This window comes from Poecilia latipinna, unplaced genomic scaffold (genome assembly GCF_001443285.1).
Source record: "Poecilia latipinna isolate Pla-1442-1.1 unplaced genomic scaffold, P_latipinna-1.0 Scaffold886, whole genome shotgun sequence".
NCBI lineage: Eukaryota > Metazoa > Chordata > Actinopteri > Cyprinodontiformes > Poeciliidae > Poecilia > Poecilia latipinna.
This window is the reverse complement of record NW_015113502.1, coordinates 172,550-190,095: the sequence shown is the minus strand read 5'-3', so window position 1 is coordinate 190,095 and position 17,546 is coordinate 172,550. Positions and strand designations below refer to the sequence as shown.

Below are 17,546 nucleotides of genomic sequence, written 5' to 3'. Positions count from 1 at the left end.
CACAACATTCAGTCCGTTACAATATCAGGTTTCCAGGCGTTATATTTATTCCTCGTTTATTAATAAGCCTCTCATGAACACAGCGGTGGTTGAGCAGCTCATTTAAACTCCTGCTCTGCTCTCAGTCGGTCTTTGAGTCGCTTTTTTTTCTGTTAATGGGACCTAAACGCACCGAATTGCGCAACACCTTGTTCAAACAATAATTACTGAGATTATTAATTTTAACACATCTCGTTGATTTTTTTAATAATTATTCTTTTTTAATGAAGCTACAAATGTTTAGGATCTTAGTGAATATTTTTGATAAGCCCGTCAGAAGAGGAAGTGCTGCTCTCAGCGTCCTGGCGGCGTTCAGAGTGTCATCTGCCCAGATCGACTCAAAACCGTCGATCGCGATCGACGTATTGGGCACCCCTGGATTAGATGCTCGAGACGCAGATTTCGCTTTTCATTCATAAGTGCAACAATAGCTTAAATTTTGTTTTAGCATTACAATCAAATGAAGCTGATGGAGACTTTGAAAGCAGCACAGGGGCTCAGGGATTCAGATTCTCTGAGGATCTTTGGTTGTTTTAGTCTAATCAACGGTCTTGGATTGCCTCGTGTTATAATTAAGTCACTTGTGAGGTTATTTATCAGAAGCAGATGCATCTTGAGCAGCTGATTGGAGATTTAAGGGTATTATGAGTTCAATCAGGGGCAGCTCCACTGAAAGAGACAGAATGTTGCACGTCTCGCTAAAAGCCTATTCAAATACAAGGTCTCCTTTTCAAACACCTAAAACATAAAAGATAAATGGAAGGCAGTTTTGTGTTTGCCTGAAAACAAACAGAATATATAAAAGAAAGCAGAACTTGTGGATTTCAGACCTAACCTCTAGTTCCACCTTGATCAAATAAAATATACTTTGCTTCAAATTTTATTATTTTATGCCAGCAAATTTCACTCCAAGATTGTTTTGGTGTAGTCAAAGTCAAGTTAAAAACCACAAATGGAAAAAAGGAGAGACAAAAAAAAGGAAATAACAGAGATGAATGGCTTCCAGCACAAATGTTAGTATTGTTTTTGTAATAGGCACAGGGAACCATGACTGGAAAAAACATTTATTACCTTTGCTTTTTTTTTTGCATTTTGTCGTGTTGCAACAACAGAACCATTTTATAACATTTGGATTTTATTTAACAGCAACTCAAATTTTAGTACGAGGAATTTAAATGTTTAATTTTTGGCAAAGATTCTCAACTGTCACCGCAACCGTGAACTAAAATCTAACCAAGGAATATTTCTTCCTCTTCTTTCAGTAATGGCTTTTCTCTTGCAACTCTTTCATAAAAGGTCACAATTCTTTATTTCATGATTAATTTTTGCCTTACCATAAGATTCTGATTTAAATTGCAAGGGGTTTTTTGCAGCTCTTCCAGGCTTCTTGGGCTTCATGGTTCCCGTTAACCTTGCCGGTCCTGTCTGTCGTGGCATGCAGCCTGCTGGCCCCTGAATGAAAAGAGACGAGTGATGAATGATTAAAACGGCGTTACTACCGTCAACACTTGGTGCGTGGATCCATTTTTCAACAATATTACACACACAGACAGATGAGGAGTACAAAAAAAATGTTCTGTGGTCATTGGAAGCTGATGATTTTTACAGAAAACTTGTAACACAGAGTGTGATTTTTTTTTTCTCAAAAAGTTCACAAAAAAACTTTGCTCCGTAAAACTAAAAAATAGACATCCAGAGCTTGCCCGTTTCATATTGGGTTGATAAAGGTCTTTTTTAATACAAAGTTATTTGGCTGTATTGAAATTAGCGTATTTTGCAGATCTGGAATGTCATTCAAGCCACGTGATCAACAGCCGGATGTTACTACTGCCGGAAATGACGAAGAGGACGACAGGAAGTGATAGGAGGATCATGGTGCACCATGTTTTTTAATGATTTATTGTGTGAACAAACTTATTCATGTGTGATTTTAATCGCATTTCTTATTTGATGGAAACACTGCAATGGTGAAATTATGTTTTTTCAACATTGGCAAAATGTCGACAAATTTTTGTGCACATTTCTAATGGAAACAAAGCTACTTTTAACCAACGAAATAAACCAAAGGGGCTCCATATTTCTATCGATATTAGTCAAATCAGCTTCCTCATATTCTTTCTGCTTTAGGTTTTAGTCTCATCAATAGCATAACAATGAGGAAATACAAGGATGTTAACTTAGGAAGCATAAAAATCAACATTCTTTGGCCTTTCAAAATACTTTTAACATGGAAACAACAGAAAAATAACACAAGATGACACAGCTGGCACACGATCTACACGTGTTCATATGGTTGCAGTAGTCATAGTAACATCTAAATGTTTATTGGACACTTTACATCTTAAATGATCAATTAAACTGCAGCCACATTTCCAGTACCGGCCCCTGTTTGCTCTTATCAAAGCAACAAGGTCCTGCCAAGTTTAGGGCAGGTTTGGCATAAACCAGTCAGTTCAAACGGGGGACTTCTGTGGTTTGACGTCAAAGACACACCTACATGATTACACAAAAAAAGCTAAGTCAAATAAAAAAATAATAATAATTAAAAAAAAAAAACACTTAGAGAAGGCATTAGGAGATATTTGTCCCTGTGACAGAGTTCAAAATCTTTTGTAGTTGACATCTCCTCAAGGAACTTTTTGACATTGAGGAGAATTGATTTGTCAGGGTAAATCTCATTATTTCTTTAATGTGGCGTGTTTTAGAAAGTAAATAAAGCACAGTCTCGCTCTCTTTCTCTGTCCACCAGCTCAGGTTCATTCAGGCAATATGCCGTCGATTTCCTCGGTTTTTGAGGTTAGAAATATCAGGTGGATTCTTCACCTAAATGACGTCACGAGCTAAGTTTCAATCGACCATATAAACGCGCAATTTTACTTTTTGAAAATAATGGAAATGATCCAATTTTGAGAAAAAAAACTCATTTTTGATACAAAGTTTTTTTTTTTTGTTTTTTTTTAGCTGTGTCAAAGTTAATTTATTTTGCAAAACTGCAACGGAAAGGCTTTCTCGCATCATGCAAGTCACATGATAAACAACCACATGTTGCTACTGCCGGAAACCACGAAGAAGACGACAGCAGGAAGTAGTTGGAGGATCATCATGCGGCATGTTTTTTAGTGCCTTATAGTGTGAACAAATATGTAATTGTGTTTTTTTATGTTATGGAGACACCGCAACTGTGAAATTGTGTGTTTGTTTTTTTTTTTTTGAGTATTGACAAAGAAACCTTTAAGAAACATTCACAACCCCTCAGGTCTGGCAGCAGTTCTTGACTTAACCATTTTTTTGCTGGAGGATTCAGTTCAATTCTAATCAATCTAATATGTAAGCAGGATTTGTCACCAAACACCACTGTTAGGTTTTTTAACTCATGCTTTAAAATGAACAGCCACTACTCTGAAGTTCCTTATAGTCCATTTTCAAACATATTCCCAGAAGTGTCCGCTCAGGCACAGCTACATGAAATCCAGCTCACAGGCACGCATGCTGCAGCTACATTCATTTGTGAAAGAAAGGGAATCTCTCTCAGGAGCTCAGTGAATTGCACTCGTGACATTTTCTCACTACTAAATATTCAACAGTCGGCTGTCGGCGGCATTGTGACAAGAATAAGTTATTGGGGGATTTGGAGAGGAATTTACGGAGTTTGTGCAAGTTTTAGAGGTGTTAATACCTCCAGACCTCCACACTTCATCTGGACTTCAGGGATCAGGTCTGGAGCTGTGAAGTTATCTCTGGAATGACAGGTGTGGGTTTAGCAGTTTCAGGGAGATTGTGGCCTGACTGCACTGTAAAAACAGAAACGTTTGGTGTGGATGGTATTATAGTGTGAAACTGATTTTCATAACCTGGGCCAAAGCAGAAATCATAAAGAAATGGCTCACCAAGTTCAGAATGGAAGAATTCAACTAGCCTAAACAGAGTCCTTATTGAACACATTTAAGATGAGTTAGATCAGCTAAATAATACTATCAATAAAAAAAATCTGTAATGGCATAGAATTGATAAGGACGTGATACTTTCAATACTTTTGCCATTTTTCTTCCACATGTCCAGCAAATTATGAAAACTTGTTCAATCCAGAGCAAATACTGAAATACCAAATATCAAGAACTTACATTTTCAATTTGAGAGCATGATTTCAATGTTCATGTTCAGAATATCTCCTTTCTTTCAAATATAACCTGTTTATATCCCCCATAACTGTAGCTTTATCTATCTATTCAGGCGACTGAATGAAAATCTTACTCAATATAAGTATATTTATTTTAACATTTATATATCTAACCTGATATATGAATGCAGCTGAATGTTAACTATTGAAGGAATAATAGTAGTCCTACTTAAGTTAAAGACTCAGGAATTATTTTTATTTCTATACAGCTACGGCTACATTGTTTTCTACTGAAGTTGGGTAATAAAAAGCACATGCCATAAATATTATAATCAACTAACTGAAGATGAATCACAAAACTACTAAATCACAATTTTTATTTAAATTATTGGTATCGTCCCGATACCAAGACTTAAATTTATATATGTGATAGTGGACAAGCAAACAGTGCATATTTGCTATCAAATCCTGAATTTACAGTATAAGCAAAACCTTTTGCATAAAATAACTTTATTTTTAAATAAAGAATAAAATGTATCGTTTTTCAGAAAAGCAGCAAGATTTTCGTCAAGAGGCGCTTTTTTTTTGTCTGCTGAACACATTTTCTCAGTTTTTTATTTCAGTTTCCTGTTTTCCATCCTTTATTTCTCAGTGCTTTTATTTGCCGTCTCGCAGTGACAGACACGCTGTGCATCCATGTGAGGTGCAGGACATCTTCTCCAGCCCCTCCAGGTGTGAAACGTCCGTCAAGGCTCTCCGTCACAGGCTGCTTTTTGAGAGCAAGTCGATGTGTAAAATGTGAGAATGATCGGGGAGAGGAAAGAACTGCATCCAGAATAAGAAGAACCATACCGGTCCATCTGAATAGACGGAGTCTAAGGAGCTTTACGGACCTCAGCTGCGATTTAAAGGTGCTACAGTGTGCAATTGTGTTACATGATCAATAGTGAGTAGGCATCATATAATTCTTTAATAAACTTCAAAGCGAGGTCTCTCACCACAAAGCTCAAGCAGATATTTACTTTCCTCCTGGAGGTGAAAGAGTGAGGAGATGGATCAAAGTCCCCGTCATGTTCCAGGAACCATGCTGGGAACCACACACACTGCAACATGAACCTCTCCATAAAAAAGGCCACCAGCAGCGGCACTGGGGGGGAAATGATGGGGGTCATAATCCACAAATTTCTAGACTTAATAAGGCAAATTCAGCTCAAAGTTTTTGAATTGTTAATGAAAACCACGTTTGTTTGTTTTTCTTTGGTGGGAAACAGGCACTGCTGCGAACAAGTCAAAGAAAAAAAATAACTGTGGAATTCCCTCCTTTATTTAGATTTATGTTGGATATTTGACTTTCACGTCAACTCCAAAAGCTACAGAAGAGGATCAGGGCCACTGGGGAAAAAAAAAAAAAAAAAAATCAGACTTTAATCTCAAATTTTCTGAGATTTTTTTTTCCAGTGGTCCTAATCCTATTCCATAAAAAGGAGTGAAGGACTTTGGTTTGAAAAAATGTATTTTTCTTTAAACTTGGATTTCCTTTCCATGTTATGCGTTTGGCACAATTAATATTTTAAAGTAGTTTTTATCAAACAGCAATATTGGTCTAGAACCAGTATAAAACTTACCCTGTGGTGAATTTTTGTAGAACTACGACTGCATTTAAATCATGGCAGATTAAAAATAAAAAACAAAAAAAAATTATTTTCCATGTTAAAACCTTAGAAGTGACAGACGAGCTTGTCTTCGTCGCCAGGCTTTGTGATGTGGGGACTGAACTGTGAGCTTTGTACCCACAGCACACCTGAAATCCAGATTTTAGGTGAAACCATCACCTTCCTATTTGCTGCAGCATGAAGCAGCATAAATGAGCCTCCTATCTGCAGAGACTAGAGAGAAGTGGGAAAGAGGTTGATATATATACATACACACAAACTGTTCACTTCTCATTCTTTGTCCTGGAGGCAAGAAGAGAGAATGACTTTTGGGTTCCTGCCTCAGTTTACAGAGCCAATCTGATACACAGCTCAGCAGAAAATGGACAATAAAAAGGGGATTTTGAAATGCCAGAAGGCAAAATGAGACTGTAGTAAAACTATTTAAGTTTAAATAAGTTGAGCTGGTCATCAACTGGGAATTGTTACATTCACCTTAGGTTTTCCTGTGTTTACAGCAGATCACGGCGATTCTTTCCACTTTCAGATCCTTCAGTATGGGCGTAAAATGTTGCCACATTTTACTGTCTTATTGTCCTACATGTTCATTCATTGAACATGTCTCTGGTTAACTTCACTAGAGAAATTACCATCCATATCACACTCAGAATACGGTGCTTGTCGTCGTTTGTGTCTTTTCCCGTTCACTTTAAGTCACCTCACGTTCCTTTTCGCACGTTGCCTCGGCGACTCCGATTAAATTTAGACTTGCTGCCTTGACTTACAGTACGCTGCTGGAACGCTGCTCCCAGTAGAGTGGAAATAAACACACTAAATATAAAATAGAACAGTGTGATTGTGTTTACATAACTCTTTGTCGTCTGAAGAAATCGGGAACTCAAGCGCAGCACATCAGATCTACAGTTTGGGTCAATCCGCGTCATGAGCAACCTGACGGTGAGAACAGCGTCCAAGTGAACGTTGGATTTTCAGAACTACTTCCAATTTCTCAAGAATCTAATAAATTGTTTGGGTTGTTCATAAACAAGAAAGTAAATCCATAATTGGTAAGCTATCAAATGTTTCGTGGTCTCTTAACGTTAATGTTAAAAAGTAGTGGCAAAAGAAAAATCACTTCATACAATGTGTGTAAATATCTGTTTCAAGAAGATGTCATGTTAAAAGTGGATTTTTTTTTACATTAAAAACATGTTAACGGTCTGTAAACTTTTGAGATACATTATACAGAGTCTAATTTAAAAAATGGTTCCTGTGAAATTTTGTTGAGGCTCAGCTTGAAAGGGACTCATGCTGATTCAAACCTGCAATCAGTGATGAAATGGCAAAACCAAATATTTTGGTTTGGGAGAAATGTCTGTTCTCTACTCTCTGATTCAAGATGTTCTTGATTAGTTTGAGTCTAAGGACTTGGGATGAAGAAACAAAGTCTGTTTACTTGCATTATTACTATAACATAGTGATGAGAGCTGCTCCAACCACCATGCCCAAACCCTGCACTTTGATGCAATACTCAGGTTCATGATGACTAATCTCCCTCTAACTAAAAGGACCCTTCAGACACTGATGAAGGCAAACCTCTATCTTGGCCATGTGGAAACAGGACAACATCCAAACTTAAATTAAGCATGCAGAATCCCTGATGCTGACCTACAAGAGGCACAAACCTCACATTTTCAGAGCAGAATATGTTTTCCCAGCACACAAACACATTAAAAAAGGACCACACTCATGCCCACACAAGCTAACGTCTAATTAGCATTCTATCAGCATTTGCTATCTGAATATGCCGTGTGCATTAACAGCTTTGCTAGTTTTAGCCGTCCATGTTTTCTACAAGGAGGGGGGAGGAGGGGAGAAAGGACAAACAGAACAAAAGCAACACAATTGAGATAGAGAGACACGCGTATGACAGTCACCTCTAAATTTCCATTTCAACTCTGACACCTGCACGTCTCTGCCAGAAGAAAGGCGCGGGGCCTCGGTGTCAGAAGTGCCCTTATAAAAGAAAGGAGTCTCACACCTGAACACAGAGAGGTACTCATAATACAGCTGACCGAACTCCCGGCAGGTACAAGGATATGAGCGTCAAAGGCTCCATCATTTCTCACGTAGATGTGTTTGTGTGTGCGACACCTCTAAAGCTGCTATATTTATGTTTTGTTCAAAGATTATGAAAGACTTTGCAGCAACACTTTGTTTTCTGGGCAATGTCAGCAAGTTTGGACTGTAGAAGTCACTTGTTTGATGCTACCTGTGTACTTTTGCTTTTAACTTTTATGAGCTAGTCAAGATATGGACATGATAGCATGAAGTAGGAACTTTATTATGCTGTCTACTACTGTCAATATCAAACATGGTTCTCAGCAGTGCCAAATGTTGTAGTGAAAACTACTCAACACAGCAATAAGCTAACAAGCTAATGCTAAAAATCCAAACTATTTCAGAAGTGCTTCTCTACTGATGTCCCTTCGCAGCTAGCTCTATGTAGCTAGCTGTGTGTAGCAGCTAACACTAGCTTCTACAAAACCAGAGACATTAAATTAAAAAAAATTAAGCTTAATCTGAATTGCATATATTTCTGTCTTCTTTGGTAACAGGGCTACGGCTAACAACTTTTTTAGCATCTCTGCTAATATAATTTAAGCTAGTATATTCTTTAGCCACCATTCAGTATTGGGCTTCTGCAAAAGACATTGTAGACAGGAAGTGCATTTAATGTTCTTTTTTGTTTGTTTCAGGGGATTTGTCAAATTTTGGTTCAATTTCATTTAATTCAGAAACACTGTTTATCCCTTATCAAGCCTCATTTTCAACTCCTCTGGGTTTTGGGGTCATAGGTATTATGTAAGCTTTTCTGCTAATTAGCTACTCCCAGTAGTAAAATTAACCCGTTGTTGACATAGCTATGCATCATAGTCCAAAAAATAAAAAAGTAACAGCAAAAATCCTTCCATCTGCACACCATCCAAAACCAGAGGAAACAATTGTCCAAAAACATGCAACACCTCAACCCGAAAAGGCAAAACAAACTAGATTAGCTAGTTAAGTCATGCTAGCTTCTTTGGTTGCTAGCATGGAGTCAGCTTCTTAACAAATATGGCTCTTGGCTTTCCAACTAAATATTTAAAACAGTCTCACCTTTATGCGAGTGTTGGGCTGGGTCGAACTCATCTGTCTTGTAACCAAGGAAGAATTGGAGCTGGCTTCTTCTAGCCAATGGTAAATGTGTGTCGCTCCATACAGCTGGGAAAACTCCGGTACTTTCTCTGACATCTTATAGAAATTCAAACTATAGAAATGATGGGGAAATATGTCGTTTTGAAGCCATAACATCTACAAAAACTTGGTTTACCCTCATCCAGGTATATTTATAATTAGCAAGGAATAAGCTTGCAGAGAAATTCTTGACCTTTTGATATGTTTCTTGTTGGCTGTTTCAAATTTATGTTGCATTTCCAGGAATCAGACTGTTTGCTAGATTGTTCTATCATCCACCTACTTAGATTTTTTTATTGCCTCCTGTCCGAGTTTAAGGGCAAGCCCACCATGGAGTTGACCTTCAACCTCTCTTGTCTGACTCTTTACTTTGGTACCAGCTCCACCTCGGGGAGGCTTTTGGCAAATCTTGGTTTCTTCCCGTTTCTACAACTCTTCAACCTCCTAGATTCCACCTCTAGCCAGCCTCTTGAATAATTTACCGCAAGACTGTAACAAACCAAGCTATCTCTGAGTGAGTTTCCTCCTTTGGGTCCTACACTTCTTCTTGTCTCGTACAGTGGATCAGCCGTGGCAGAATATTTTGGAGAAAAGTCAGCCTGTTTCTTCTACTATTGACTATCACGGGGGAATTAAACTTTAGTTTCGGAACAGCACATCTCTGCTGCAGCTTCGTAAAAAAAGTTTCCAAAACTCACCTGTTTGACGATGTAAAATTACTGACAAAGAGGGACAAAATCAATGGGGTCAAATGCAGCTTAGGAAATATAACGGCAACAAGTAGAGGTAGAAGATAAGCTGTGTTACTTTTCTGTATGTTTTTGTATGAAAATTTATAAATTTCAACTATCTCGTCATAAATCTGTTGGAAGGGTAAATTGTCTATGTTCTCAACTAATATGAAAAGAGATTCATACATCAAAAAAATTTTTTTTGACAATTATAGTATTGAAACGTCAATTGAAAATTGAATATGTTGATGTTAATCACCAGCAGAATTAAAGATTAACCTGTTAGTATTCACACCTGTGTGACTAGCCAACTAGAAGCAAATCATCCCTAGTTAACCAAACTCGTAACAAAACGATTTTGTCTCCACCACAGGCATGTGGAGGAAACTAAAATTTGCTGGAACTTGGAAATTGCTATAGACTATAATATCTTTCTGGCAGGAAGCAGCTGAATTCTCATGGCTACCCACATTCTCTAACAAGACAAAGAAAGAAAACCCCTCTGCTCTCCGGTTTAAAGATTACAATTGATCTTGAATTAATTATGGACCATTTCCAAAGCTTACTGAAATCTAAACAGGCAGATGAACATCATTCACTTCTGGAAATACTTTCATGTGCTATCACAAGCTTTCGTTTTCATCGCAACACTAAATAAATATTGCACCTTTTGAAGGCCTCCAGGCCCCTAAATGTTGAAAAAAGTCATTTCTGAGTTCAAACCGACACAAAAACTGATAATATGCAAATAATAAATCTGTCACAAATTAACCAGATACAATAAAAAAAAATGAAAGAGAAACTAGGTGACTAACAAAGAGGATACATCCCACATACAAAGAGATGCAAAGTGACCTCAGTCGCAAAATTACTACAAAGACATGCAAAAATGTTGGACGAGAGATGAAAAGAAAATCTGCCCCAAAAACAACAAATAGCCACAAAAATGACTACATCAGGATGTCTGTCCATCAGTCTGCTCTCTTCAAGTAAGAGTCCGTCCTGTCAAAACCTGAAAACACTGAAAACATTTATGAGGGCCAAAAAAACTGTCCACGAAACACACCTAGCATGAATCATTGAGAGCTGCCCTGTTGTTTCGCAATGTCCGTTTTTGTTTTTGCTTTAAACGCTGCTGTCGCAGCGGACCGAAGGAAACCCAGCAGAAGAACCTTCAAAACCGCCCTCTAATGTATTTGACTTTGAGGGTCCAACCCACTTCTGCTTGTCCAAGTCAGACGATCCGGTTGACGCGCAACACCTTGGCACTCGCCCTCGGCGATGGTTGAATCACACGAGGAACGCGATATTATGTGCCAGAGTGGCGCGCTGTCACCAAGAGTCAAGGCTGTTAAAAGCAGATAAATCATGTCATAAGGAATGCCTACTTCTCTCTCCCCCCCGCTGTAGAGTTCTGCCTGCCAACGTGGTGTCAAGGTTCCGCCTTTTGGGTGCTCCGCCGATTCAATCAGTCACTCCGAAAGTGTGTTTGTGTGCTTAGCATGCCGGGAGTCATGTGGAGCTGGCCAAGGAGTAGGCGCAATGATAGTTTGTGAGCTGGACGACGGGCAAAAGCAGCTGGCGTGCAAAGAGACAGAGCTGGAAATGGGTTTTGACACCTCTATTTTTGTACTTATTTAGTTGCTTTTCCCAGTAGCACCTTGTCCAAACAAAAACAATGTGGTTAAAAAAAAGGAAAAGCTGAAGTCTTCTATCAGTGTCTGTCATTGAAATGTTTAAAGCAGTAGTTCTTAAACTTTTAACTCAAGAACCACCAAGTCTTGGCCTGGTAGCGGCTAAATTAAAGTTTGTAAAAGAGTGGCTAAATAGATTTGGTTCTACACTAGAAACTAAAAGTATGCAAAAAAATTCAAATCGACAAGATACGAAGTAAAAATAATAACACCGACAGCTATACTATCATGCCCTGCGACAGACTGGCGACCTGTCCAGGGTGTACCCCGCCTCTCGCCCGGAACGTTAGCTGGAGATAGGCACCAGCACCCCTCCCGACCCCACTGAGGGACAAGGGTGTTCAGAAAATGGATGGATGGATGGAGCTATACTATCACTTTAATAATCTGTATGTTGTATTTTCTTTTTAGCAGCAGTAGGAATAATTGTTACCTTGCCTTGGTAACCCATCATATTTTTACTCAAGGTTCATCATACTGCGAGGGTTTAAAACCAAGCCATACCAATGCAGAAAATAGTGATGCTTCCATGCAGACCGGTTTTAAGACACAACAGCACTAGGACTTTATCAGTTTTTCCATTGAAAAAAGTTAAACTAGTTGCAGTGGATGATTGGTAAAAGAAAAAAAATCAATCAGTAAAAAAGTGGCTTAATTGTGTATCCCATTGAGTTTAACTTCCTATACGGTTAAAACCAAACTTTCCTCGAAGGCAACCCAAGTACGACCAGCAGTATTTGTAGTTATTACAGTTCAAGGAGTTTGTGTTCAAAGGGAAAAAAAATAATAAATCTCCAAGTTTGTGTGCTTCGTCAATCAAGGCTTTGTGGAAGGAATAAGACGTTTGACCTTTCATATTGTTTGTGGCGGTGCGGAGGAGACAGGTGGATTCTCCCATCTGCATAGTGACGAGTCAGAGAGGAGAGCGGTGAGTGGGAGAGAGAGCGTCTGATCTCGAGCGTTTGATCTTTTTGCCTTATCGGAAGCGGACTTCAAACCAGGCATCATGTTGACTCCCCTGTGTGTAAGAGTTTAAGGCCAAGTCGGGAAACTGTTGACTTAAACAAAGTCCAGAGGTCGTGTGGATGTGTTTGTGTGGAGAGGAGAAGCACAAAAAACTCAGATGTGTTTTAAGTACTAAAGCGCACACACAGAACAAGAAGAACTTTAAAAAAAAACCATGATTAAGTTATTGCTTTTATTCCAGTGATTCCCTTTGAACCTCCTCTAATTGCAAAGCTCCACGTCGGCCGAGGTAATGAGCAGTAAAATCGTTCTGGCTGTTTTAAAAGTTGTTCTTGTGTGTTGATCACAGGCACAGAATGCTAATTTGCTTCCGAAGTGCAAAAGTATCAGCTTCAAATTATTATTTTTTTTTTGTTTTGCATCAATAAATACATTTCAAATAAGATCAGGGTTGTGGTCAAATTGCTTTTAGCATTTTAATTGGTGCATTAAGCAGAGTAGATGCTAAGCACCGTCTGCAATCTCAAAGATCTTCAGGACTTCTGACGGGAAATGCTTTCATATTCTAATTATCGTAGCATGAATGCATGGCAGGGTGTCACGCTATCGTCCATCAGACTTTGGTTGGGTTAGATTGTCAAGCATTGGAAGAAAAAGAGAAAATCACGTTAGCTATGAAGGATGTTTGGTATGGGGTGCCGTTTGTACAAAAAAAAATAATAATAGAGAAAAATGTGGGTATTCATTTTTCCAAGTCATATTTTTGCTACATTTACAAATAAAAACTGCCAAACCAAATATTTAGTTAGGAAGCTAAACTTTAAGTTGGCAGAATAAATATTAAATATGGAGCTCAATATTTATTTTGAAAATTAAATATGTAGGTCAAACTTAAACATTTAAGTATGATTTACATTAAATATTTATTTTGCTAGCTACATATGTAATTTTCAAACTAAATATTTTTATAACTAAGTATTTAGCAAAATATAATATTTAGTTTGATACAATAAATATTTAACTTGCTAACTAAATATTTCGGTTGCTAACGTTTTTTTAGTTAGCATTCTAAATATTTAATTTGGAGCTAAATATTTAGTTTTCAAAACTAAATAGCTATTTTGCTAACTAAATATTTAGCTCAGACTTTTATATTTGACCTGGGAATTAAAAATTTAGCTTGCTACCTAAATATTTAATCTAAATCTGATCCAGTTTAGTAACTCAGACAGCCAGCGTCTGCTTTTAGTGTCTGGTTGTTTTAACACTAGCAGCCGTTTCCTTGCCTACTGGAAGACATAAATATACTCAGAATATAGCACACACTTTGCTTCAAATCAATATTTTTAAGTTTCTTTTAGAAACAGGTGACCGACCCAGTGATCAGAAATGCGTTGTTAATGCTCTGTCTGGATCTTCCTGCAGCAAACATCTTTGATTTCACTTTAACTTTCAGCTTAGACAAACAAAGTCCTAATTCTCAGGTGGTGCTGTCTTTTGAAGGTATTTGAAACATTTTTTTTATTTTTATTTTTCTTCTTCTCGTGGCTAAACCACCAACTTCTACATAATGGATTCTTCTGGGGTTTTTTTTTAAGAGACTGAAGTGAAGGTGAAATGTTGACCTTAGCAGCCTACGCTACACCACTTCACCTCAGTTATGCACTGGCAATGAGAAGTAATTCATTCAGAGCCCTGCATGAGATTTATCCAGACGCTCATTTATACTCAGTCTGCTGGAGCGATGCTGCTGCTGCATCCTGAGCAAGTCTGACACGGACTGTCCCTGAGACCACAAACCCTCAGGCCACGTCTCATTTCCTCTCCCAATTTAATATAAACTCTTAGACACGTCGGAGCAGAAGTCCCCCTGCAATGTCTGCAAACAATTCTGCATATTAGAAAGATTAATCTGAATGGGGAAATTAATTTCCTCGGGAGGAAGAGGTTTGGAAAGTGGAGATAAACTTCTGAATTGAAATACAAATTACCTAATGACTGTTATTTACAGTAATGTGATATTTAGAAACCTCGCGTCATTATAAACACACAACACCTCTGACTATAAAGTACTGCATGATTGTGAAATGCACAAAAAATGATGTTTGGTTTTCAAAACTGTTTACACATGAAAATCCTGAAACGTGTGACCTGCATGTTTCTGGAAGTAAAGCTGCACGTCTCTTCAGCTTTGGACTTCCAGAGATTGAAACTTTTTATGTAAGCCCATGCCATTTTGAGTCTGACTGTATATTTAAAGGTGAGCCATTATATTTCCTTGAATAGGTTTTGACAGTCTATGGGCTTTACAAAACATGGCATTTTTTGCAAATACATAGATAAAAACTGAGATTCTAGTCTCCTCAGTTCTTCCTATTTTGAGCTCCTTTCAAAATGGGCTTTTTTGGGCCTCTTGTCACTTTAAATCCAAATAAACTGCTGCTTGCCACGCCTCCTAACTCAACGTTTAAACTCGCACATGAAAATGGCTGCAACGGTTTCTGGATGACAAGTCAACAACAAAACCCTCGTATTTTTTCCAGAAGCCATTGTACAGCGCATACAGTGGTAAAACCAGTTGACCAAACATGCTGGAGCTCCGCTTGGGTTGCTAGGTGAAGGGCTGGACTTTGCTGTGGTTGCTAGGTGAGGGACAGTGCCTGCTGATTTATGGTTTTTGAAACTGCTCGTTACAAATTAGAGGACTTTCAAAAGTATGTAGTTGCAGTGGATTTTATTTAAGGGTTCTAGTAAAGGGGGATGAAAACAAAAACATTACTTTCGAACTAATCTTAGAAAGACCATGTCAAAAAGCACAATGAGTACAGATACTCTAGAAACACACTGAGGCACTAGATAAGGTCAATCTTGAACAGTGGGGTAAGGCTGAAGCCTTGTCAAAGGTTCCTCCAAATGAATCACTTCAAGGGTATTACTTAAACACACATTACTATGGGAAGAGAGTGAAGGGTAACCTGAGTTGTTCTGTAGATATTCTGTAGAACAAGGACATGAGGGGAAGACAATCTTAACATGAGGAAACCTTGACCTAATTCAGGTGGCCGCCAGTGGCCAATCTGGCAAAGAGGGTGAGAGACACTTGTATTTTTACACACCATTCTTTAGACAATGAACACTGTACAGAAAGGGGTGAAATAAAGAAGAAAGAGATCTGTATGACTAATTTTTTCAAAGTAACGATATGCCTCTTATCACAGATTCCTGACTAAGCTGCCTATGAGAATTTTCTGAACCATCCGGCGCTTGAGACCTCAGCTTGTTCATGACGGCAATCCTCGCCCTGACGGAAGACAGAAGACCTTCAGTATCCCGTTCTATTAACTTCTTGCGTCCCTTCTCCCCTCTCTGAGTATCGCCGACCCTCCCTATCATTTTGGACACAAATAGGGCTATAAATCTTTGATAAGACAACAGCTGCTGGTAATAATAGCTGCACTTTTGTGTTGCTAAGTTGAGATGAGTGCAGGACATTTTCCCATGAAGTTCTCCTCTGAGAGAGGTCACGGTGAGATATACCCGTCAACCATTCTCTGCTTGAAAAGGCCTCCTTCGTATAAAGATCAGGGAGCAGAGGCTTTTTCCCTAAAGCCCTCCATCCGAGTGCCAGCGCTGTTGGCCGACAGCGGTCCGCGCCGTTGTGTTCAGCACGTTCAAGGATAATTTCAGGGGAAGCAGGATGAATGTGAAGATGCGCTCTGTTTGCATCGGTTCGTTGCCGCATCTTGCGGTCGACTTTTCATTTTTCGCCTCGGCAAGAATCAGCTAAATGAAATATCTCAAGAATCTAAAAGAGAAGCATTTGGACCCCTAGAGTCCAGGTACAGTATGCACTAAATAAACTTTTTCAGGCATATTGCAACGAAGTAGAATATTGTTAAAAGGTCCATTTATTCCAATAATTCAAGACAAGAAGTGATGTTTTCATGTATATTCAAACTGCAGTTTAAACAGGTATACAACATGTCTGCACAATATGTCATATCACAATTTTGCTTGGATTCAATATTTGACCAGTTTATAAATCAATTCCCAATAACGCATCTGCCTCTTCATGACCAAGATGAAGAGTAGAACAGTGATTGTGGAGTTATGGTTCAATCAATATCACTGCATTACTCTACAACTTTGTTGTCATTTTAAGTTTTCCTAAAATGATACAGCTACAGTAAAATAACTCACTGACACCATCTACAATCAAAAAATTGAACAATACATATAACTATAGGTGTGCGTATTGTGATTTATATTCTTGTACATTTTTTCCCTCCACTTAACTTTCCAATTTATAACAATAGGCACTCTGCACAGGTCTTCACCATTAAAGTGTAGGCCATATACAGTCATAGAATAACATTTCTGTGCCCAAAAAAAAAAAATTAATAAATAAATCTATTGGTCTATATAAATTCCAGTTGATCCTGTATGTGTGTGTGGGTGGGGGGGGGGGCTTATTTGTACATTTTCATCAGCCATAAGTAACCATAATCAAAAATGTTTCACTTTCTGAGAAGAAAAATGTTTTTGTTTTTTTATAACATCCCGATTCGTTGAAATTCTGGTATCTCTGCCGTTTTTCTTTTTTTCAAAAAAATCTCTGTGAGATATTGTGAGATATCTCTCTGAGATATTGGTGCAGAGAACCACTTTAAACGTACAAAACCAGTAGTTTCAAAGAAGCCAAAGGCGGCGGGGGGAAAGCCAATTCATGACTCAAATCAGCAAAATACCGCACACGCCGACGCAAAAACGGCGACGCGTTCGGTGTTCCCAATAATCTGTCCTTCGACCATCATCAACCGCCCCCTCTCCTCTCCCTCCTCTCCTCCTATCTCTCTGCGTCCCGCCGCTTCTCTTCACTCTTCGCGGTGGTTCCGGTGCCAGGACTTATCGTCGCGCACACCGAGCGCACGGTTCCCTTTTTGCCCCCCTCTTTCCTCCCACAACCGGCGTTGCTTCACGATTTCAACCTCCTAGATCGGGACTTTTTTTTTTTTTTTTTTTTTTTGGGGGGGGGGGGGGGGGGGGGGGAACCATACTTAAAAAAAAAAAAAAAAAAAAAAAAAAAAAAAGAAAAAAATAAAAAAAAAAA

General features: G+C 38.5%; 1 protein-coding gene across 2 annotated transcripts in view; it reads right to left on the bottom strand.

Moving 5' to 3' along the window:
* LOC106957219 (homeodomain-interacting protein kinase 2-like) overlaps window positions 1-17,546 on the bottom strand; it is a 109,898-nt gene that overhangs the window by 39,764 nt on the left and 52,588 nt on the right. For both annotated transcript variants that reach the window (XM_015048483.1, XM_015048482.1), the window contains exon 2: window positions 1,374-1,491. The gene's annotated coding sequence lies outside the window, so the exon portion shown is untranslated. The remainder of the gene's footprint in view (window positions 1-1,373; window positions 1,492-17,546) is intronic.